The following is a 24,528-nucleotide window of genomic DNA, read 5'->3' as shown; positions in this document are numbered from 1 at the left end:
ACTATATAATGCTTCTGTTATTATAAACAGTCGAGTGGATTTTCCCCCAGAACGGAATGCACCGGCAGGCTTCTGGATAGTCCCGTTGGGAGGCCTGGTCCGTTTTGAGGATCAAGCCTCATTTTCATTGGGCCGGTGGACTGTGGCTAATAACCAAGCGCAGGCCACTGCCTCTAGGCTGAACCAATATCTGGACCGGAGGAAGGTAGGTTCCTGGAATGGGGGCGGGGGAGGCCCTCGTTCTGCGGAGGGTGGGGGGCGGATGAGCCGGAGAAGCAGTGAGCCTGGCTGCTTCTGTGGAGCCTCGCCCCAGCATCACAAAAATGAAGAAGATCTCACCGTTGGGATCAATCTTCGGATGGACAACCACCTGATGCTGGTCAGAGGGTGCACAGCAAACGCTCCACCCAGCTCAGTCCAAAAATGCCCATCGGGTCCCACGTACATCATAGAACCCCAATTAGCATTTTAAATGGGCCACCTCCTGACTCAGGGGGCCGCTCCAGTTGCCCAGCAGTAGGGCCGAGAAATCATTGCCGCGGTCACAATGATGGTGGCAATGGGGTGGTAGGTCATTGCCCACTATTTTTGGGGTGTTACTGCAGTGTTTCCACCAGGTGGGAGGCCTGAACAGCCACCCCAGTGAATCATCCAACTTACCTTGAGCAACATCACTCTTGCGAAGTATGTTTCAAGAGATATTTGGAATCACTAGCCATGTTACGTAGGTACTATTTTCTCTAAATTGAAATTTGTACACTTATTATTTTACTCCAGTAAATAAAGGTTACCTTAATCTGAAAGGCTTAAAAACAATCTTGGTCTACATGCAAGAACAGTGGGACATAATTTTATATATTATCACCCCGGATTATTAACCACAGTACAACTTTTTTCAGATAAGGCAGTGGTATTAGAAATAATAAAGCAACATGGCATGGGAAAGCTTCCAGACAAAGGCTCTTTACACAGTAATTGTTAAGTTGTTTGTTGCTTTTGTGCTTCAGACCATCACATTGAGTTCCCTAAGAAAGCAAACAGTAGAGGGAAAAGCAAACCCTTCCATTTCACTGCTCCTGCACATGCTAAACCCTGCTCATCAATACCATTTTATTTTAACCCTTTTCGTTCTTACTTGTAATGACCTGTTTGAAATCCCTATTACTTTCAATATCTCTCCAGAAATTGCAGCACTTAAAGGTCAGGTAAGATTTTCCATGCATTGACTATGAATGGACAGAATTTACCCTATTTCAATGGAAGAAATTGAAGCATATAAGATTCTGAGGGGGCTTGGCGGGTAGATGCTGAGAGGTTGTTTCCCCTGGCTGGCGAGTCTAGAACTCGGGGGCATAGTCTCAGGATAAGGGGTCGGCCATTTAAGAATGAGATGTGGAGGAATTTCTTCACTCAAAGGGTGGTGAATCTTTGGAATTCTCTACCCCAGAGGGCTGTGGATGCTGAGTCATTGAGTATATTCAAGATGTGGAGATGCCGGTGATGGACTGGGGTTGACAATTGTAAACAATTTTACAACACCAAGTTATAGTCCAGCAATTTTATTTTAAATTCACAAGCTTTCGGAGATTTCCTCCTTCCTCAGGCAAATGTTTCAAGAGCTCCTTGAAGCCTACGCATCTTGGGTTCATGTCACGCTACACGTTACCCCACCAGCGAACAAATGTTATCTATTTTTAATATAATGGGTCATTTGCTGGCTCTCTCTGCCTTCCGGATGTTTCTGCCTCTCTCTTTTTTTTCTCTGTTTTTTTTCCCTGTTTGTTTTTTTGTTGAATGAGTATATTCAAGGCTGAGATAGATAGATTTTTGGACCCTAGGGGAATCAAGGGATATGGTGATCGGGCGGGAAAGTGGAGATGAGGCCAAAGATCAGCCATGATCTTATTGAATGGCGGAGCAGGCTCGAGGGGCCGTATGGCCTACTCCTGCTCCTATTTCTTATGTTCGTAAAAGAAAATCTGGCTGCCAATTCGTTATTGCCCGTTTCGCATTACTGCACAAGACCAATTTGGCCCCTGACATGTCAAATGCAGTTCAGATAGGAACAGGAGTAGGACATTCAGCCCCTCGAGCCTGTTCCGCCATTCAACTAGATCATGGCTGATCTATAGCTTTATTACATGGTTTACCTCTGCACACACAAAGTTATTCAGTTGACTTGTATAGAGATTAGACAATAAAGAATAATGGAATACCATACATGCCACCACTCCAGAATCTGAAATAAGGACACTTCTCCATCATATACACAACCAAATTTGTAGTTTATTATTGGGGTGGAAATTGTTCAGAGTGGTGAACCAACACAGCTCGCCATTCCATAGATTTATACTATCCCATTAACTTTTCTTCGGCCACATCCTCGAATAGGAAGCGGAGAAGAGCCCGGCGTCAGTTCAGGTAAAGTTAGGACCCTGGAAGAAGCGAGAGGATTGAGCTCTCCCCTTGACCAATCATATTGCAGCATTTTTGACAGCTGCGTTCACTGTCCCTGCAGGCTTGGAATGTTAAACCAGTAAGTGAAAGGTACATTTTAAATCAATGTAAGAACAGTTACAGACAGCAAAAAAAGAGAAGGTAAGAAATGATTGAATTAAATAAAAGAGACAGAAGGGAAAAGTAAAACAAATTGAATTTAATTTTTTAATTTTAAATTTTTGTTTTTAATGACCAAAAACTATTAAAATAAGGAATAATGAGACTCCAGATTTTTAAAAGTTAATTTTTAGTTTTTGGCAATCATTAAGACTTACCATGCTGTTAAAACTTAGTTTAGACCTATATTTTTAAGTGTTTGGTGGCGTAATTAGTTACTTTCCAGCTGGGCAGATAAGCAAGTTTGGACTTTTTCAATAATTTCTCTGATTGCAGCGTGCGATGTCCCTTTAATTCAAAGCTGTCATATCACCAGCGAACCACTAGGAGCAAGTTTCAGATTTCCACATTTCACTGCGCATGTACGAACGCAGGAACTTGCTCCTCCATTTCGCCACTAACAGCGGAGAGCGCCGTTGAACTCTCCGTTATGTCCCGAGCGATTTCTGCCCTATTATTTTGATTTTTAAAAAGGACTATTCAATTTATTATAATTAATGATTGCTTCTTTGTGATAATCAATTGCTGATTATCTTATCATGAACTTACGATGCTTACATTACAATTATTGATCCTTCTGTTTGGATTTCATTTCATATCATTTAAGTTTAATATTTCGGTTACTGATGTGTGGGATGACACACGATACCGGTTAAAAAATACCCTGATAAAACAGAATAAAACTCTGTTTTATCAGAACTCATGATATTTGTTCATGTAGTTAAAGGGATGCCCCAGGATAAAGTTCTACAGTGGACTTCTTCTGAAGTGCTTATTTGCAAAATGTTATCTTGTACCTAATTTGAAAAATAGGGCACATTGCACTAAGAAAATAGATTGGAGGCAGTGAAAAAAATCTAATTACTGATATGAACTAATCTCTGTTGTGGACCATAAAACAGAAAATTCTGGAGACACTCAGCAGGTCAGGCAGCATCTGTGGAGAGAGAAACAGTGTTAATGTTTCAGGTCGATGACCTTTCATCAGAACTGGAAGAAGTAAAGATTTAACAGTTTTTAAGCAAGTACAGAGCCAGGGAAAGGGAGAGGGGAAGAAGGGGAGGAAAGAACAAAGGGGAAGGTCTGTGATAGGGTGGATTAAATAACAAAAGGGATGATGGTGCAAGGCGGTAATGGGACAAGTAAAGAAACAAAAGATTGGTCTAGAGGAGCTGTAAATGGCAACAGCAGAACCATTACTAGCACCTGCTGTCCAAAAAATTGGGAGCAGTGGTTATGATCTGAAGTTATTGAAATCAATGTTAAGTCCAGAAAGTTGTGAAGTGCCTAGTCAAAAGATGAGATGCTGCCCCTCAAGTTTCCGTTGAGCTTCATTGGAACAGTGTAGGAGGCCGAGGACAGAGAGGTCAGAGTGGGAGTGGGACGGGAAATGAAAATGGCAAGCTGTTGTGGACGGCTACCTCTCTATTTTGATATTTTATGTTGTTTTGGTATTTAAACTATCCACCCATACCTAAACTTGGTAGGAAGCAAAGACAGGGCAGATTGAAGTTAACTTTGGATGGTGGGGACTGTTTTGAACTTCAGACATGCTAAGAGGAGAGGGAGGATTTCAGAGACACAGTGGGAAGGACATTAGAAGGACATAAAGTAGTCAGGGCAATCTCAGGGAACAGATGGAGAAACTTGAGATATGTAGAGGATAAAAGGAGGAATCTTGGAGGTGTGGAGAGGTAAGAAGTTGAAAAGAGAAGTAGCCAATGCCAGTGAAACCATATGCAGATGAAAACTCAAGGATAAAGTGATAGCAGTGTGTTATCCTGGAGTATTGCTTTAGCATTTTCTCTTTTTAAATTAAATTTTCTTTTTTAGGAGTTGTAGCCTTCAGTATTACTATTTTATTTTAACAGTCGATCCAGTGGTCACTCCATTATCTTGAATCTTCCTAAGATAATAGGGCAGAAGTTACTCAGCTCGTCCGCCATTCCACAATGGTGTCCTGTCCAACCGCCATCGAATCCATCGGAGCAAGTTTGCGAATGCGCATTAAAACCGGGAAATTGCAAATTTGCTCTGATTGGTTAAATGGCGCTTTGACAGTCCCGAATTATAAGGCCAACCATGTCGCAATCATATACAATCACCAAACAATTGTAAACTTACCTATCTGCCCAGCTGGAATGAAGGTACTTACACCATGAGAAGGTACACTTGAAAATACCAGCGCTACACTACTTTTTAAAAGCACGGAGACTTATAAGGCATCATTTTAGAACCCGCTATCGGGTGCGTTCCTGGCGGGGGGGCTCCGAAAATCGGAGAATCCCGGAGCGGGTGGGGAGCCTGGCTCCAACCCGCCCACTTCCGGGTTCCCCACTGACGCGCTGGCGTGCGCGCACAGCCCCTGCTGGTGGGAATCCCGCAGGCAATTAAAGCCAGCGGGATGCCACTTGAAGGTATTTATTTTGCTTGTTCAGGTCATTAACTGACCTGATTAAGGGATTATATGAGGAGGGGTGGGATTTTATAGCAAACTGGGACTGTTTCCTGTACTGGGGGAAACACTCCAATTCAAATGGACCTGTTGCAGCCATCAGCCTGTGGCAGCTGCAAAGGTCCATTTGACAGGGGGGGGGGGGGGGGGGCGGAGACCCTCACTCACTGCAGGAGGCCACTCTGTCACTTGGGACAAAGTTTGGCCTCCACCACCCTCCTCCTGACAATCAAAGTCACCAACTTGCACACTTACCCCAGGGTCCAGAGACATGTACTTACCTTACGGACCCCCTCAGATGTACATCTTCTGGATGGGGGCCGCCGTAGCTGCAGTCATGACCTCCTGGGAGGGCGAACAGCATCACTAGCCTCACCAGCCTCACCATCCACGCCGTCCACCTCTGACACGTGGAGCTCCACAACAGAGTGCTGTGACACATCCACCTGTAGAGCAAGAGGGAGGGCTACCGCAGAGAGAGATGCGTTGCAGAGGGCACTACCCTCGCCACAGGTTCCACAGACCGAGGCTCAGCTTCCTGGACCTCTCTGAGAAGCAGTGCACACGGAGGCTCAGAGTCACTCGACATGTAGCCGTGGACATCTGCAGCCTCCTTCATGCCAAGCTGCTCCTGGCTGGCCCAATCACCATCTTCTTACCTGTCGCTGTCAAAGTCACCACTGCCCTCAACAACTTCTCCTCCGCATCCTTCCAGGGTGCCACCGGGGACATCGCCGATGTCTCTCAGCCATCTGCGCAAAAAAGCACTGCAAATACACCTACACCCACTCTGCAGTGACACAATGGGTGGCATCAGTTGTGGGTCTTCATAGTGATCCTCAGGAAAGGGCATTATTGCACAAACCAGACAAGATTCGCAAAGACGTGGCAGTAGTGGTGCCAATATAATATGTAATGTGAGTTGGTCAGAAATTCAATATAAGTAACAGCCATGAAAAACCCTCAAACACCCTTGTGCATCCCCTTCATGCTCACGACACGTTTGCCTTACGCTGTCTACTGCACATATGTGATGCATGCCCTGTGGCTGCAGCACAGGTAGTGGCAGGTTGAGTGAGGCTGACCGTGAAAGAGATGCACGAGAGGGTGAGTATGAGAATGAGCCATGAGATTGTATGAGGATTGGGTTGAGTGGTAGTGGCGGGATGAGTACTGGCGAGGTGAGTAAGTGCAGGTAAGATGAGGATGAGGTTTGAGTGGGTGTGAGGGGTGATGTGACAGAGTAGTGTTGGCAGTGCAGAAGGAGGTGTGGGGTGGGGGCGGTAATGTGGCAGACGGAGTGTAGGGGAATGAGTAAGTGCACTCACTTTGGCTGACCTACTGAGGTCATTGGAGCGCCTCCTGCACTGTCTGCAGGTGCGTGATATGTTGGTGGTACAGGTGACCTCCTCTGCCACCTCGAGCCAGGCCTTCTTGGTGGCAGAGGCAGGCCGCTTCCTCCCGCCCGCCGGGGGGAAGATCTCTGTCCTCCCCCTTCTCCTCACCCCATGTATTGATACCTGGATTGCGGCATCATTAAACTGGGAGCAGCCTTCCCCCTGGGCTGCTCCATGCTGTAATTTTTTCTATTTGTTGCAGCATCTGTCAGTGGAGGACTGCCCCTTTTAAATAGAGCTCCTCCAGCTGACAGACCTTACAGCGCATGCGCAGCCCGCCCGACGCGCAGATCAGCAGTGGGGAACCTGGAAGACAAGGTAAGTGGATCCAATTAGGCTGCGATCGCGCGGGTGGCTGACTGATTTCGCCGGGCGCGTAGATAATCCGCCCGATAGCCCCCCTGCCGCGAACCCGCAGCCCTGCTAACGTCGAGCCCATAATGACTGCAAAAGAACAAAAAATTAAATTTAAAAATGTAGAATGTCTAATTATTCCTATTTTAATACTTTTTGATCATTAAAAACATTTATTAAAACTTTTAATTTCTGTATGTTTCAGTACATTATAAATCATTTCCTTGCCTTTTTATAGGGTATGTTGTTATGTTAATTTTTTATTTAGACTGACATAGGGAGTGTCGCTTTAAATGAATGAGTATTGCTTGCCTGCTTGTGGGCGGGGCTTCCATTCTCAAAGTCTTTGCATGCACACATGGCCTGCACTGATCTCGGAGCGCACCACTGGAGAAGATTTCAAAATGAAGCAAATGGACGTCGTGGCCTACACAGTGAGTGTATTTGTATTTTTTTATCCGCAGGATGTGCGGAGAGCCTTGTCATGGAGCACGTTCCAACCTGTTATTTCAGTAGCTCTTTTCTCGCCACAGTATCTGCCAGTTCTGGCCACTCTCTGTACATGACGCAAAGTGAGATTATCAAATGCCCAGGGAACATTCGCCTTATCACTTGTGTGGAGAAATACCTGTGAAATAATTGAAATAAAAGTCATAAGCTATCAGCTTGCCTCAGTTGCTAGTATCTTTGCTTCAAGACTTTAGATTCGATCTCTACTCTAGGACTTGAGCACACTTACCTAAGCAGGCACTTTAGTGCAGTAATAAGATAGTCCTGCATTGTCAGAGGTGCCATGCTTCAGTGAAACGTTAAACCAGTGCTCCATCTGCCTGTTCCAGTGGTACAGGTGATATTAACAACAACAACTTGCCTTTAACAAAGCGCCTTTAACTTAGTAAAACGACCCAAGGCGCTTCACAGGAGCGTTATCAAACAAAATTTGACACCGATCCATATAAGGAGATATTATTCCAGGTGACCAAAAGCTTGGTCAAAGAGGTAGGTTTTATGGAGCATCTTAAAGGAGGGGAGAGAGGTAGCGAGGCGGATTTTAGGGAAGGAATTCTAGAGCTTAGGGCCTAGGCACGGCTGCCAATGGTGGAGTGATTAAAATCAGGGATGCACAAGAGCCAAGAATAGGATGAGTGCAGAGATCTCGGAGGGTTGTAGGGCTGGAGGAGGTTACAAAGATAGGGAGGGGCGAGGCCATGGAGGGATTTGAAAACAAGGATAAGAATTTTAAAATCCCAAAATCACAATGCAGTACCAGGATTTCTCCATTAAGTAATACCACCAAAAACAGATTGACTGCTTATTCATCTAATTGCTATATGTAGGATGTTGTTATGTATAAAATGGCTGCTATATTAGCCTACACAACGACAATCACTGAATTTCAGAGTGATTCATTGGTGTGAAATATTTTGAGAGACATGGTAGGACTATCTAAATACGTGTGAGCCTCTCATTTTTTCCTTTATATTTACACCAGAATATCACATAAAAGTTGATTTGGAAATATATCGCCGTTCTTTCATCGTCGCTGGGTCAAAATCCAGGAACTCCCTACCTAACAGCACTGTGGGAGAACCTTCACCACACGGACTGCAGCGGTTCAAGAAGGCGGCTCACCCTCACCTTCTCAAGGGCAATTAAGGATGGGCAATAAATGCTGGCCTTGCCAGCGATGCCCACATCCCATGAACGAATAAAAAAACATTTTCTTGAGCCACGGGGACTTATTAAAAATTAGAAACAGGACCCATTGATGAAGATCACAGTAACCCATTTAAGACTTACCTGGTGAAACCTATTTGTGGAGATATTTGTGCTATCTTGGGTGGATTATGACATGCATTAGTTACGTGGGTGCAACAAGTTCTAAAACAATTAAATTGACCTCTGCCAATATTCTTTGTTATGCAGACTAATTTCACATAATGCAACAAAAAAAACTAAACAAAGGAAATTACGTCCTGTCCTTCAAAATAGCTATTCTCAACAAGGGAGGAAACTAATTTAGACATTCTAAACAGTACAGAATGCTGGCCCCAAGAGTTTATATTGTACTGTACTTCTACCCTAGAGTAAAAATAACGTCATTATAAAATAGTACCCTGTTTAAACTCATCCTGTATTAGTGCATTTAATGTAAAATATAATGTACCTTCTCCAAATCCATTTATTTATAAATTTATTTAAATTTACTGTCTAGTTTATTCCCTGAATAAGTTCGATCACATATTAACAAGATAGGAAAGAAAAAGCATTAGTGTTTAAAAAGGGCAATATCAATTCAGCTGCCCGTTTGGGAGAGATGTATAGTGGGTGGCGGAATTGATATCGCCTGCTTTACACTATCATGCAAAGTCAAAATTACCCCCCCCCCCATAAGTTTAGGATCAATGAAAAGCCCACCTGCTTTGCACAGATGCTAAACTTGGAATGTAAATTGAACCCAAAGATATTCCCTGGTGAAGTAGAATGATAGTCCCTCCTTCAAGGAGTCTCAATCTGCTTCGTTCCAGTGTCAGGTTGGGTCCTGATGCCAGATTCAGACTGTTTTTACACCGTAACTATAGCATCACCATAAAGTCAAACTGCTTAACCCTGATGTTGAGGTTGGAGTGCGAATGCACCTTTAAGATAGATAACTGTGTAAAACCAGTTTCAGAAAAATGGATCGGGGTTATGGTGGGCTCCTGGCAGTGGGCGGAAGTCCCACCTCACCAATAATCTAGCTGACTATGCTTGTTTTTCTCCATAAAACTGAGTTGCTATTGTTAATAGAAATAATCATACATTAAAATGATTATGACAACTTAGCAAGGATGAAGTCTGACTCCCCATTGAATGAGTTGAGTAAAAGTGAACACTTTGCAGGAAGTGTCCATTCTGTTACTATACAGCAGTGTCTATTGTATCATGCACTGATTTAAATCATCAGTATTCACAATGCTGCGTCCCAGGCCGTAGTATTTTACTGAATGTTCTTCTTAAACTGATTCTACATTGTTCTGGCATTAGAAACCATCGGAGTTTTTAATAATCTAAATGATTTAACCAGTAACGTTACACCATTAAAAATAATGAAGAAAAAAAATGGACTTGCAAAGATAATGGGCCAGATTTTGCTGTGAGAGGTGAATGCACTTGCACTTGCCCAGAGACTTTCTATGGGGTTTTGCACGGCAAGTTGCTGTCAGCGGGAGTTCTAAATAGTGCGGCACCCTCTACAGGGCATCTGGGACCTGTGTGAACAGGGCAAGCAACTGTGTATCTCCTTAACCATTCAGATTGAAGAATCATTAATAACAGCACAGAGTCTTAACCAGGAAGTGTAAGTTAGAATAGTGAACTCAATGTCAAATCAGGTACAGAAAGCTAAATAAAGAGAGGGAACGAAAGATTGGATTAAGAGAGAGATAAAAGAGAGAAAGAAGAAGTGAAAAATTTTTTATTTAAATTTTTTAAAAAATCTTCAAAAATAATTAAAAGTTGAAGGAATGTGACTCCACACTTGTAAAAGTTAATTTTCAGTGCCAGAGAGGTTGCTTGGCAGTAATTAAGACTTACCACGCTGTTAAAAGGGTACTTAGACTAGAATGGACAAGCCCTAACTTTTTGTGGCGAGTTCAGTCTGTATTTACGATATCAGTACATGCCGTTCAATATATTTGAATGGTGAGCCAGATGGCGAGATGCTGTTTTCCTGCATCTTATGGAGGAGCGGCGCATCTCTGACAGTAACTTCTAGATTTTCATGTTTAACAGCATCTCCGCTCACCGGAAGTTGCTTTCTGATTTATGCATAAAATCACCGTTATTTTCACAGCAAAATCCAGGCCATTATCTTTTAACGTAGCTACCTACAGTATACCACTAGCGTCAAAAATATTATTTTATTACCATTCTGCATTACATGAAAATGATAGTAAGAAAAAACCATTTGAACAGAAATTTATGCCATTGATATAGAATCATACAGCCCAGAAGAAGGCCATTCAGCCCATCGTGCCTGTGCCGGCTCTTTGAAAGAGCTATCCAATTAGTTCCACTCCCCTGCTCTTTCCCCATAGTTCCAGAAAACTTTCCTTTTCAAGTATCCAATTCCCTTTTGAAAGTTACTATTGAATCTGCTTCCACCATCCTTTCAGGCAGTGCATTCCAAATGCAATAAATCAGGTCCTGATTATATATGTGAACCCTTACATCTGTCTGTTCCTGCACCCCCTTTAAAATTGTACCATTCAGTTTATATTGCCATGTTGAGATGTGTAGAATCTGGTAACAATTTAATTTTGGTTCTGATTTATTGCGTTGTCCTTTTCACGCGAGGTCATTAATCTAAGTTCTTAGATCTGATGCCAAAGAATCATTTCATGTAATATTTACAGAGTTCTTTTGTTTTTTCCGTAACATTAAATTCTCTTTCTTTGGGGAGTCAAATTTTGTGCGAGTCAAGGTTTAGGAAATGATTTCAAATTGTTGTCAGTTTCATCACTGTGGGTGCATAGAACGTGTGTTATCCGGTAGCTTATGAGATAATCTGCAGCTCCTTTATTTATGTTATATTTGAGTTTTAGTGCTGTATCCTGTCACAGTGATAATCAATGCAGCACTGAAATCTCAGTGCAAACGTGTCAATGGAGCACAGGCAGGAGCTCGACCTCAGCAAGGTGTTAGTTCTGCATTGGATTGGCTTTCCATCAGCTTCAATCTTTCACAAAGAGTGAACACAACAACTCAGAAAAGATTGCAGGTGCATGATGTACTTCTCAATGTAAGGAATCTTACAACACCAGGTTATAGTCCAACAAATTTATTTTAAAATCACAAGCTTTCGGAGATTATCTCCTTCGTCAGATGAATGAATGAAAAGGTTCTCAAATCGCATATCTTATACTATGTTGGGACAGCATCACACCAATCAAAAGGTGTCGTTGTTATTCAAACAGGCCAGTCACGGAGAACAGCACGTCCCAGTACACTCGATATACATTGTGTCTATTACACAGGCAGGCAGAAAGAAACTCAAAATGGCAGAGAGAGAGAGAGAGAGAATTTTAAAAAACATATAAATTTTTTCCCCCTTTTTGCTGGTGGGGTTACGTGTAGCGTGACATGAACCCAAGATCCCGGTTGAGGCCGTCCTCATGGGTGCGGAACTTGGCTATCAACTTCTGCTCGACGATTTTGCGTTGTCGTGTGTCTCGAAGGCCGCCTTGGAGAACGCTTACTTCTCAATGTGATTGATGAATTTGCTCCCTGTACCTTAATTATATTTATTGTCAAGTGCAAGGCCATCTCTTTGGATAAACCCTGATGAGCCTTTCCCTTACATAGCCCAATTATACTAGGAGTACACAAAGGACTCTCCAGCTTCTTCTGATATTGAGACTGCTATAACCAACTCTGTCACATATGCTCAATTGCACGATACATAAATCCCATGTGGTATATCGTATGTGGTATATGGTACATTTGATGGTGATACTTCTGATTTTGAGGGAGTATTCAGGCTATGTGCCTAGTACAACTGGTTGGTGTCAACTGTTAGGAGTTGAACTCGGTTAGTTAGACTGATGCCAGAAGGTAGGTATGTGATTACAAGCCATGTAGAGGAAGATATTGGATACTTGCTTACAGAATCTGCTGGATTTCCCTTCCATTCATTTCAACGGATTTATTTTTGTTATCGGTGTACGATCCTCTGTTGCGTAACGACCAGGCAATAAAGATGAAAGTCTATCCCTTGGTTTCTTTTAGCTATTTTTACGTAAGCATAACATTTTGGTCCTGCGTATCCCTAGATTGCACTTTTTTTTTCAGCGCAATCCGGTCGAATCAGCGCAAAACATTGTGGAATTTTGATTTACACCCAGCATAATTCGAGTTTCCGCGATGTTTCGGGCTGGCTCAAAATAAATCACGCTGAAGCCAGCTCCGCCCACAAAACTGGCCATGTCCTCGATCAAAACAATGAGGACGGCGAATTTCTACTGATTGCGTCCGCCTGCGGCCGTTCGAGGAGAGTCTTAAAATTTAGCTCGTTTTCTTAGACACACAGGCACTAGTAGGCATGATTTAAATGTTTTTAAATAATAAAAAATATTTGATTTACTAAGAAACTGACAAGTGTACACCAATGAAAGTAGTAAGTGCTTCAATAAAGTTTTTGTAAGTCATTTTCAGTGATTTTAAATCAGGTTACTGGACACTCTTATTAAAAATGCTTATTTTTTGGTGATAAACCCATTTTCAGCTGTATTAATAAAACGGCACCAGATTACCACTCTTAATGCATCTTAAATGCATAAATGAATATTTTTTATTGCAAAAAAAACCGATTACACTCTGTTAAGCCAGATTGTGCCGATTCTTGGAAGATTTTACATTTTTGATTATGTTAATGCATTTTAGCAGAAACTCACAATAAAACCCAGCCAGTGCAATATTTGGACGCAATTCGCGCCCAGTTGCGAATTGCGCCCAGAGCGTAAATTCAGGGCTGAAGTGTTCAACAATAACAGTGCCAAAAAAAATCTATATGTCACAGCTTCTTTCATGTGCAAATTACTTTTACCCCAAATATTTTTTTAAAATAATAATGAATGCAAGAGAACACAATTGAATGAGGACTGACAGCTTGGCTGAATTTTTCAATCAATCTGGAGATTCAGTTCTAACCTACAGTGCAGCTGCGAGTACATTGTAGCATTTCTTTACTTAATATTTTTTATGAGAATAATTCTCTGGGAAACTGGTGAAGAAAAGTGCCAATGGATTTTGCTTTCAAAAGTGCTGCTAATCTAAGTTTTATTCACTGCCCAAATGGGTGTACGAGTACCAAAATAAAAAAAGAGGGGAAAATGTGCTTGTTAAGAGTTTGTTAAGGATGGTGAATGCTTTGTTAAAGGCCAAATCATGAAGAAATCATGCAGTTTTAATCAGGGGGAATGGAAAACAGTATCCTGAATTTCTAGTTAGAGTGGGGATTGGTCATATGAAGGAAAGATACAATCAGCATAGTTAGTATTTATTTTGAGATAATCTGTAGCAGATTTAGAGAAAATGTTATTCCAAATCCAAATGGTTCCCCTGACTTGACTCCCATAGCTTTGACCTGACCCAACTCAACTCCTACTGGCAACGTTGATATTCATTTGCCACTCAAGCAAATCACTCATTCATTTTTCTGCAAGTATTTTGGAAACAAATTAACTTTATTAATGACTCCTGTAATAAAATTACATTAAATACTACACTCCATTAGCACGTGGAGGGTCACGGCTCGTGGCAGGTTGTGTCTCTTTGTCAAAACCCTTTCTATGAGGGTTCTCCACTGCCAGCGTGTAAAATATCTCCATGTTTTCTACTCTACAATACAGCCTGAGTTAAATAGCTTGGTTGCTGCACATTATCCTTGTCCCTCTACACTTTAAAGGCCTGGTTTATGTCCCCTCTTGATCATCTTTTCTTCAGTGAAAACAAGTTAATTTTTGTGAGTCTCTTTTCTTAAATGTTATGGATTTGCTGTTGCTGTTCTCTGAACTCTCCACTGCATCAAAATCCTCTTGGGGAGTAATATAAATAAGGCCTTTACCAATGAGTAGTATAGGATTAAAGTACCTTGATTTACTGTCAAATGTTCCTGAGATGCATTTTCGTAGATTATTAATCTGATTGTTAACAGCTAGACAATGACTGGATACGTTCACTGAATGCTAAAGGATGACCACTAAGATTACATTCAGCATGACTTTGGTTTATATTGGCAGTGAACTGGAATAGTCTTTACTAAAATTGTTTTGCCAACCACATCAAACAATGATATAAACTTTGTTTAAAAACATCTTCCCATCTCTTGCGCATGATTGCACTATGATATAATTGATTCAATTCTTTTTGGCTATTCTGAAGACCCCAAAAAAGTTTGACAAACATTTTTTCATGTAAGTAGTACACCTTTAAGTCCATTTACCATTTGAGCCCCTATGCACATAAATATGATTTGCCTGGATTACTTTTACTTCATGAAATCATGGGCCAGAATTTGCTGTAGCAGAGCATCTAACGACATCTGCCATTTGTCAGACTTGCCCTTGCACGTTTAGGTTTTTAAAATTTTTTGCGTAGCAAGTTGCTGGAAGTGCGAGCTGATAATGTCACAGCAAGGGAAACAGGGCATCCGGGATCTGAGTGAACAGGGCAAGCAATTGTGTATCTCCTTAACTAATCAGATTGAAGGATTGAGAAATAAACACTGCAAGGATTGAGAAGGAAGTGTGAATTAGATTGGGTGAAATCAATGCCAAATCAGGTACAGAAAGAGAAATAGAGAGGGAAAGAAAGATTGGATTAAGAGACAGAGAAAAAAAGAGACAGAAAGGAAAAGTAAAAAAAAATTAAATTTTAAAAAATTTTACATTTTTAAAATTTCCAGCAATTAAAACTTGAAGGAATGAGACTCCACACGTGTAATTGTTTATTTTCTGCACCAGAGAAGTTGACTGGCAGTAATTAACACTTATTACATCGTTAAAAAGGTACTTAGACGGAAATGGACAAGACTTAACTTTCTGTGGTAAGTTTAGCAACTTCACGCCATTCAATGCATTTCAATGGTGCGGCAGAAAACGAGATACTACTTTTGCAAAGCTAACGGAGGATGGCACATCTCCGACAGCAACTTTTGCATTTCTACGTTTAACTGTGCATCTGCCCCTCGCCTGAAGTTGCTGTAACATTTGCGCATAAATAATGGTGAGCGCCATTAGCCTCTGTGTTATTTTGACAGCAAATTCTAGCCCCATAAAGTTTTCATACAGTCTTTGAATATCAAAAATAAGTGAGCTAGATTTGCAAGGTCAATCAATCTTAAGAGATTTAGGGAAGCTGCTTAAGATAAATCACCTGTTTAATGTTACAGGCAAAATGATATTGTTGTAACTTAATTTAGGAGGACACTGTGAGGGTGAAATTTTTATTACTATGCAGGAAGTTCGTTAAATGGGAGTTAAATTTTTCTCTCTTTAACACATTGCAGGGAAGCACAACTTTACTCTATATACTTTGAGGAAGTTTGGATGCATTAGAGTGCAATAAACCTAACTCACAACTTAGTGGCAAATTGGAAAGCACCTGCAATAATTCTGATGAATTAACTAAGCAGCCATTTAATCAGTATGAATAGTGTATAGTGGGCCAACCTAACTGGAGTTTGCAATTTCTGAGTAAAATGGAGTGAGAGAGAGAGGGAGAGAGCAGAAATATCCTGTCACTTGGGAATGCCAAATCTTTCAGTCTCTCCTGCTCCTGCTGAATCCTGGCACTAAATTGAATGTAGTCGTCAGCATGTCCAAATAAGTCATCTTTGATATTGGTAATGAAGTGGTGAGCAACAAGCTGGCTGCTCCTTTCCAAGTGACTTGCCGTTGTCTGGAACACGTCTGACAAAAAATGTAGAGCAGCGCTCAAATTACTACTTGGCTGTACATCTGGTTCCATGAGATGGTATAAGTCATCTCTGGTTTCCTTGGTGAGAAGTGAATCCTCACATGATATTTGGTGAGGTATCTCTTTATTACCGCCTTTATTACCAATTACCGCCCCATCAGTCTACTCTCAATCATCAGCAAAGTGATGGAAGGTGTCGTCGACAGTGCTATCAAGTGGAACTTACTCACAAATAACCTGCTCACCAATGCTCAGTTTGGGTTCCGCCAGGACCACTCGGCTCCAGACCTCATTACAGCCTTGGTCCAAACATGGACAAAAGAGCTGAATTCCAAGGGTGAGGTGAGAGTGACCGCCCTTGACATCAAGGCAGCATTTGACCGAGTGTGGCACCAAGGAGCCCTAGTAAAATTGAAGTCAATGAGAATCAGGGGGAAAACTCTCCAGTGGCTGGAGTCATACCTAGCACAAAGGAAGATGGTAGTGGTTGTCAGCCCCAGGACATTGCTGCAGGAGTTCCTCAGGGCAGTGTCCTAGGCCCAACCATCTTCAGCTGCTTCATCAATGACCTTCCCTCCATCATAAGGTCAGAAATGGGGATGTTCGCTGATGACTGCACAGTGTTCAGTTCCATTCGCAACCACTCAAATAATGAAGCAGTCCGAGCCCGCATGCAGCAAGACCTGGACAACATCCAGGCTTGAGCTGATAAGTGGCAAGTAACATTCGCGCCGGACAAGTGCCAGGCAATGACCATCTCCAACAAGAGAGAGTCTAAGCACTTCACTTTGACATTCAACGGCATTACCATCACCGAATCCCCCACCAACAACATCCTGGGGGTCACCATTGACCAGAAACTTAACTGGACCAGCCATATAGATACTGTGGTTACAAGAGCAGGTCAGAGGCTGGGTATTCTCCAGTGAGTGACTCACCTCCTGACTCCCCAAAGCCTTTCTACCATCTACAAGGCACAAGTCAGGAGTGTGATGGAATACTCTCCACTTGCCTGGATGAGTGCAGCTCCAACAACATTCAAGAAGCTCGACACCATCCAGGACAAAGCAGCCCGCTTGATTGGCATCCCATCCACCACCCTAAACATTCACTCCCTTCACCACCGGCGCACTGTGGCTGCAGTGTGTACCATCCACAGGATGCACTGCAGCAACTCGCCAAGGCTTCTTCGACAGCACCTCCCAAATCCGCGACCTCTACCACCTAGAAGGACAAGAGCAGCAGGCACATGGGAACACTGAGCGGCTACAGGGCATTCTCAAGGGGGAGGGTGAGCAGGCAGAGGTCGTGGTCCACATTGGGACCAACGACATAGGTAGGAAGGGAGATGAGGTCCTGCATCAAGAATTTAGGGAGCTAGGTAGCAGATTAAAGAGCAGGACCTCAAAGGTTGTAATCTCTGGATTACTCCCAGTGCCACGGGCTAGTGAGTATAGAAATAGGAGGATAGAACAGATGAATGCGTGGCTAAAGAGTTGGTGCAGGAGGGAGGGTTTCAGTTTCCTGGATCACTGGGCCTGCTTCTGGGGAAGGTGGGACTTGTACTAGTCGGACGGGTTGCACCTGAACCAGAGCGGGACAAATATCCTTGCGGGGAGGTTTGCTAGCACTGTTGGGGGGGGTTTAAACTAACTTGGCAGGGGGATGGGATACAGAGTGGAGCTACAATAGGGGGTGATGTGCAGCCAAATATAGAGAAAAAAACAAGTCAGCTTGGAAGACAGGGCAAATATGTGAGGGCAAGGCTGGATGGCATCTATTTTAATGCAAGGAGTCTTGCGAATAAGGTGGATGAACTGAAGGTGTTGATAAACACATGGGAGTATGATATTGTTGCTGTCACAGAGACATGGTTGAGGGAGGGGCAAGACTGGCAGCTCAATATTCCGGGGTACAGAATCTTCAGGCGAGACAGAGGGGGAGGTATAAGAGGAGGGGGGTTCGCAATATTAATTAAAGAATCAATTACTGCCATAAGGAGGGATGATATATTAGCAGGTTCCTCTAATGAGGCCATATGGGTGGAGCTTAAAAACAAAAAGGGGGCAAGCACTTTGATGGGAGTGTACTATAGGCCCCCAAACAGTCAGGGGGAGATAGAGGAACAGATATGTAGGCAAATCTCAGAAAATTGTGCAAATAATAGGGTAATAATAGTGGGGGATTTCAACTTCCCCAATATTAACTGGGATACTCAGAGTGTAAAAGGCTTAGAGGGTACAAAATTCTTAACGTGCATCCAGGAGAGCTTTTTGAGCCAGCATGTGGAAAGTCCTACAAGAGAGGGGGCGGTACTGGACCTAATTCTAGGGAATGTGGCCGGCCAAGTGGAAGAAGTGCTAATAGGTGAGCACTTTGGTGACAGTGACCATAATTCGGTGAGATTTAAGGTGGTCATGGAAAAGGACAGGGAGGGGCCGAAAATAAAGGTTCTAAATTGGGGGAAGGCCGATTTTAATAGGATAAGGCAGGATCTGGCCAAAATGGACTGGGATCAGCTGCTTGTAGGAAAATCCGCATCGGAGCAATGGGAGTCTTTCAGAAGGGAGATTGAGACCATACAATGGCAACATGTTCCCGTAAAGGTCAAGGGTGGTTCCAAGAACTCCAGGGAACCTTGGATGTCAGGGGATATACGAGAATGGATTAGGAAAAAAAGGAGGGCTTTTGGCAGATACAAAAGGCTAAAGACGGAGGAAGCCCTAGAGGAGTACAAAAAGTGCAGGGGGATACTTAAAAAAGAAATTAGGAGATCAAGGAGGGGCCATGAAATAACACTGGCGAGCAAAATAAAGGAAAATCCTAAGATGTTTTATAAGTATATTAAGGGTAAGAGGATGACTAGGGAAAAAATAGGGCCCATTAGGGACAAAAATGGCAATCTGTGTGTGGAGCCGGCAGATGTAGGAGGGGTTCTAAATGAATTTTTTGCATCTGTTTTCACTATGGAGAAGGACGATGTAGACATAGAAATACGGCAGGGGGACTGTGATATACTCAAACATATTAACATCGAGCGGGAGGAGGTATTGGCGGTTTTAGCAGGCCTAAAATGGATAAATCCCCAGGCCCGGACGAAATGTATCCCAGGCTACTGTGTGAGGCAAAGGAGGAGATTGCGGGGGCTCTAACACATATATTCAGAACCTCTCTGGCCACAGGGGATGTGCCAGAGGACTGGAGAACCGCTAATGTAGTACCATTATTCAAGAAGGGGAGTAGGGAAAAACCGGGGAACTACAGGCCAGTGAGCCTAACATCAGTGGTAGGAAAATTATTGGAAAAAATTCTGAAGGACAAAATTAGTCTCCACTTGGAGAAGCAAGGATTAATCAGGGATAGTCAACATGGCTTTGTCAAGGGAAGATCATGTCTGACTAATTTGATTGAATTTTTTGAGGGAGTGACTAGGCGTGTGGATGAGGGTAACGCAGTGGATGTGGTATACATGGATTTCAGTAAGGCCTTCGATAAAGTCCCCCACAGGAGACTGGTCAAGAAGGTACGAGCCCATGGAATCCAGGGTGCCTTGGCACTTTGGATACAAAACTGGCTTAGTGGCAGAAGGCAGAGGGTAATGGTCGAAGGTTGTTTTTGTGACTGGAAGCCTGTGGCCAGTGGGGTACCACAGGGATCGGTGCTGGGTCCCTTGCTGTTTGTGGTCTACATTAACGACTTGGATATGAATGTAAAAGGTATGATCAGTAAGTTCGCTGATGATACAAAAATTGGTAGGGTGGTAAATAGCGAGGAGGATAGCCTCAGTCTGCAGGACGATATAGATGGGTTGGTCAGATGGGCGGAACAGTGGCAAATGGAATTTAACCCGGAAAAGTGCGAGGTGATGCACTTTGGAGGGACTAACAAGGCAAGGGAATACACAATGAATGGGAGGACCCTAGGCAAGACAGAGGGTCAGAGGGATCTTGGTGTGCAAGTTCACAGATCCCTGAAGGCGGCGGAACAGGTAGATAAGGTGGTAAAGAAGGCATATGGGATACTTGCCTTTATTAGCCGAGGCATAGAATATAAGAGCAAGGAGGTTATGATGGAGCTGTATAAAACACTGGTTAGGCCACAGCTGGAGTACTGTGTGCAGTTCTGGTCGCCACACTACAGGAAGGATGTGATCGCTTTGGAGAGGGTGCAGAGGAGATTCACCAGGATGTTACCAGGGCTGGAGCGCTTCAGCTATGAAGAGAGACTGGGAAGATTGGGTTTGTTTTCCTTGGAGCAGAGGAGGCTGAGGGGGGACATGATTGAGGTGTACAAAATTATGAGGGGCACAGATAGGATGGATACTAAGGAGCTTTTTCCCTTCGTTGAGGGTTCGATAACAAGGGGACATAGATTCAAGGTAAAAGGCGGGAGGTTTAGAGGGGATTTGAGAAAGAACTTTTTCACCCAGAGGGTGGTTGGAGTCTGGAACTCACTGCCTGAAAGGGTTGTGGAGGCAGGAACCCTCACAACATTCAAGAAGCATTTGGATGAGCACTTGAAATGCCATAGCATACAAGGCTACGGACCAAATGCTGGAATATGGGATTAGAGTAGACAGGGCTTGATGGCCGGCGCGGACACGATGGGCCGAAGGGCCTCTATCCGTGCCGTATAACTCTATGACTCTATGACTATGACCACCACCTGCACATTCCCCTCCAATTCACACACCATCCCGACTTGGAAATATATCGCCGTTCCTTCATCGTTGCTGGGTCATAATCCTGGAATTCCCTTCCTAACAGCACTGTGGGAGAACCTTCACCACACAGACTGCAGCGGTTCAAGAAGGCGGCTCACCACTACCTTCTCAAGGGCAATTAGGGATGGGCAATAAATGCTGGCCTTGCTAGCAACGCCCACATCCCATGAACGAATAAAAAAAAATCAAGCCAGGGCATTAATGTGCGTTAAATCAGCTTGCTCCCAGAAGAAATTTTAGGAGCGTGGACAGACATTAATGACTGCCCTGTTAATGCTAATGCACAAAATGACTGCACTTTAATGCATGCATACTTTAGCATGTGCACTGGCCCTAACATAAAAAGCAATTTTGCCCCCTAAGATTATCTCGCCGTCTGAGGTCCTTATTTTACTTAGGCCTCTAATAAGCACATCATTGCTGATAATGATCATAATACCCAAATAAAATGATCTATTTACTTTTATTATCAAACTGTGTAGCCTTGATTTGGTGATACTGCTTGACAATTGTGGTTCTCATGTCATTTTCTTTTTAGCATCTGAAATTGCTGTTTTTGTACAATATTTGGTCAATGCAACAACAGCACTCATTGGTTTGATATTGGTTTATTATTGAATCTTATATATACATGGCCTATTGTGGGCTTCTGCTCAGTTGACAATTTTCCCTCCAAAACATTATATATAACCTGAAATGCAAGTTATTTGATTTGTTGATTAGCCTGTAGTTAAACGAATGATTGTTCCTAGAATTCTTGATTAGTACACGCTATGTTAAATTAATTATAGATAATTCATGTATTCCATTTGTGAAATTGTTTGAACTTGCATAATAGTTTATCAAGTGGTACATGGTTGCTTATACATATCCATGAACATTAAATTGTACCAATTAAAACTGAATTCTGCAGTTCATCTAATTCCACAGCCGGAAGCAACCTTTTATACATTTGCAAATGAAGCAGTTAATGGATAGCCATACATGATCATAATTTGTAGTGTGATAACTGTACACTTAAAATTTAGTTTATTTAGGTTTAGTATTACCTAATGAACTCTTCTTGACAAACTGCACAATAAAAGTAGCGTTGTTATTTTAACATGGATTTATTTGAAGCAATAAGTTGATCAAATTACAAAAACCCCAATTGCAACTTGCCTTAATATAGTGCCCAAGTCACTGCACAAAAACATAATCAGTCAAAAATTAACACTAAGCAAAAGAAGGAGATCTTAAGAGAGGCAACTAAAAGCTTGGTCAAAGAGGTAGGTTTTAAGGAGGAGAAACAAGTGGCGATGTGGAGAGGTTGGGGTGAGTAGGAAGGGAAAGAGATTGGTGAGACTTGCTCCCAGTGGATGCACAGAGCAGGACAGTCGGTGAGAGAGGTCAATGGGTTAGTTTGTTGCTTGTAAGGAGGCAGTGACGAGTACCTTGATGGGGCCTTCAGAGAATGCTAAGAGAGGCACAAAGGATAACTGTGGGCTTATCCAAGGGGAATTCAAGCCTGGGATGGCAGCAGGCGAGTAAGAAGGCAGAGGAATAGTGAAGTGTTGGGGTAACGATCTGGGGGGGGCAAAGTACCCGAGAGGGGAGAAATGAAAGGTGGCATGATTGGATGACAGGAAGGGGTGGAGGCAGGAGAGAAAGGCCCAAGATGGGTGAGTGGAAGAGAAAAAAAAGGGAGATAGAAGTAATGAGCTCGGATCTGGAATGGCAGCCAAATGCGCGCGTGAATGGACACAGAAGGAATTCAGGTTACATAGGCATGACAACGATTGGGATAGCTATGTTCTGGTTGTAAACAAAGGATAGAGAGGAAACAATATGAGAGAGTCCAAAGTTAAAGTCAGAGGATAAAGTTGACTTGTAGACAAGGTGGAGTCATCTTGGAGCATAGACAAACTAATGTCCAGGTTCGGAGACCGTTTTGGAGGGCTAGTGAGTCCAGGGGCTGTTTGAAGGGCAGAATATCAGTGGGCGCATTGCTGGAGGTTGTCCAGTGGAAAATGGAGAGTCGGCCATGAGCCAGCATAGGTTAATCCAAGGGTCCAGCAGAGGTAAGTAGTGGCTTCAAAGATTAGGAGTGCACACCAGCATATCCAAAATACCAGCAGAGGAGCGAGGAGCAGTGGGACTGAAAGCCAATTGCTGTGAGCACTAAAGTGCAGGGAGCCAGGGAACAGTGATAGATAAATCCACAGGATCAATGCAGATGAAGGAGCTGGTCCGAGGAACAGCTATAGGGAGGTGAGGAGTGCACAAGATTGGGAGCAGCTTGAACCTGTCCCAACCCATACAGTGAAGGGTGATGGAGAAGTTCTGAAGGATGAGTGCAGTCAGCAGCCACAGGGAGCAAGTGAAAAGTGGCAAAGCAAAAGTGATTTGGAGCAGAATCCAGAGCAGGATAGGTATCAGCAAGAGAAGATTAGAGCCTGTCAGCGTAGAGTGAACATTTCCTGGAGGAGCAGAAACCTGAGGATACAGGAGGAGAATAGGCAGCCCAGCAGTGCATACAGTCTCCGTAGAAAGCAATGGCGACAGTGGAGGTCACCATAAGGTCCAGGAGCTGAGCGGCAGGAGACAGAGAGTAGGGATATTGGGCAGGTACTCAAATTGGCAGAATGTGACTCGTGGTGTCCCACAGGGATCTGCGTGGGGCTTCAACTATTCACTGTATTTATTAACGACTTAGATGACGGGATAGAGAGCCACATATCCAAGCTTGCCGATGACACAAAGATAGGCAGCATTGTAAGCAGTGTAGATGGAAGCATAAAATTACAGAGAGATATTAATAGATTAAGTTAATGGGCAAAACTGTGGCAAATGGATTTCAATGTAAGCAAGTGTGAAGTCATCCACTTTGGGCCTAAAAAGGATAGATCAGAGTACTTTCTAAATAGTGAAAAGCTCGAAACGGTGGAGGTCCAAAGAGACTTAGGGGTCCATGTACATAGATCATTAAAATGTCATGGACAGGTACAGAAAATAATCAAAAAGGCACTGGCATGCTGGCTTTTATATCTAAAGGACTAGAATACAAGGGGTAGAAGTTATGCTACAGCTATACAAAGCCCTGATTAGACCACACCCAGAGTATTGTGTTCAGTTCTGAGCACTGCACCTTAGGAACGATATTTTGTCTTTGGAGGGAGTGCTGCGTAGATTTACTGGAATGATACCTGGTCTCCAAGGGTTAGATTACGAGGAGTGATTACACAAACTAGGGTTGTATTCCCTGGAATTTAGAAGACTAAGGGATGATTTGCTCGAAGTTTTCAAGATATTAAGGGGAACTGATAGGGTAGATAGAGAGAAACTATTTCCGCTGGTTGGGGAGTCTAGGACTAGGGACATAGCCTAAAACTTAGAGCCAGGACTTTCAGGAGTGAAGTTAGGAAACGCTTCTATACGCAAAGGGTGGTAGAAGTTTGGAACTCTCTTCCGAGAATGGCAGTTGATGCCAGCTCAATTGATAATTTTAAATCTGAGATTGATAAATTTTTGTTGACCAAAGTTAT

The sequence above is a fragment of the Heptranchias perlo genome, chromosome 6 (genome assembly GCF_035084215.1).
Source record: "Heptranchias perlo isolate sHepPer1 chromosome 6, sHepPer1.hap1, whole genome shotgun sequence".
NCBI lineage: Eukaryota > Metazoa > Chordata > Chondrichthyes > Hexanchiformes > Hexanchidae > Heptranchias > Heptranchias perlo.
The sequence above is the reverse complement of the archived record's forward strand: the minus strand, read 5'-3'. Positions refer to the sequence as shown.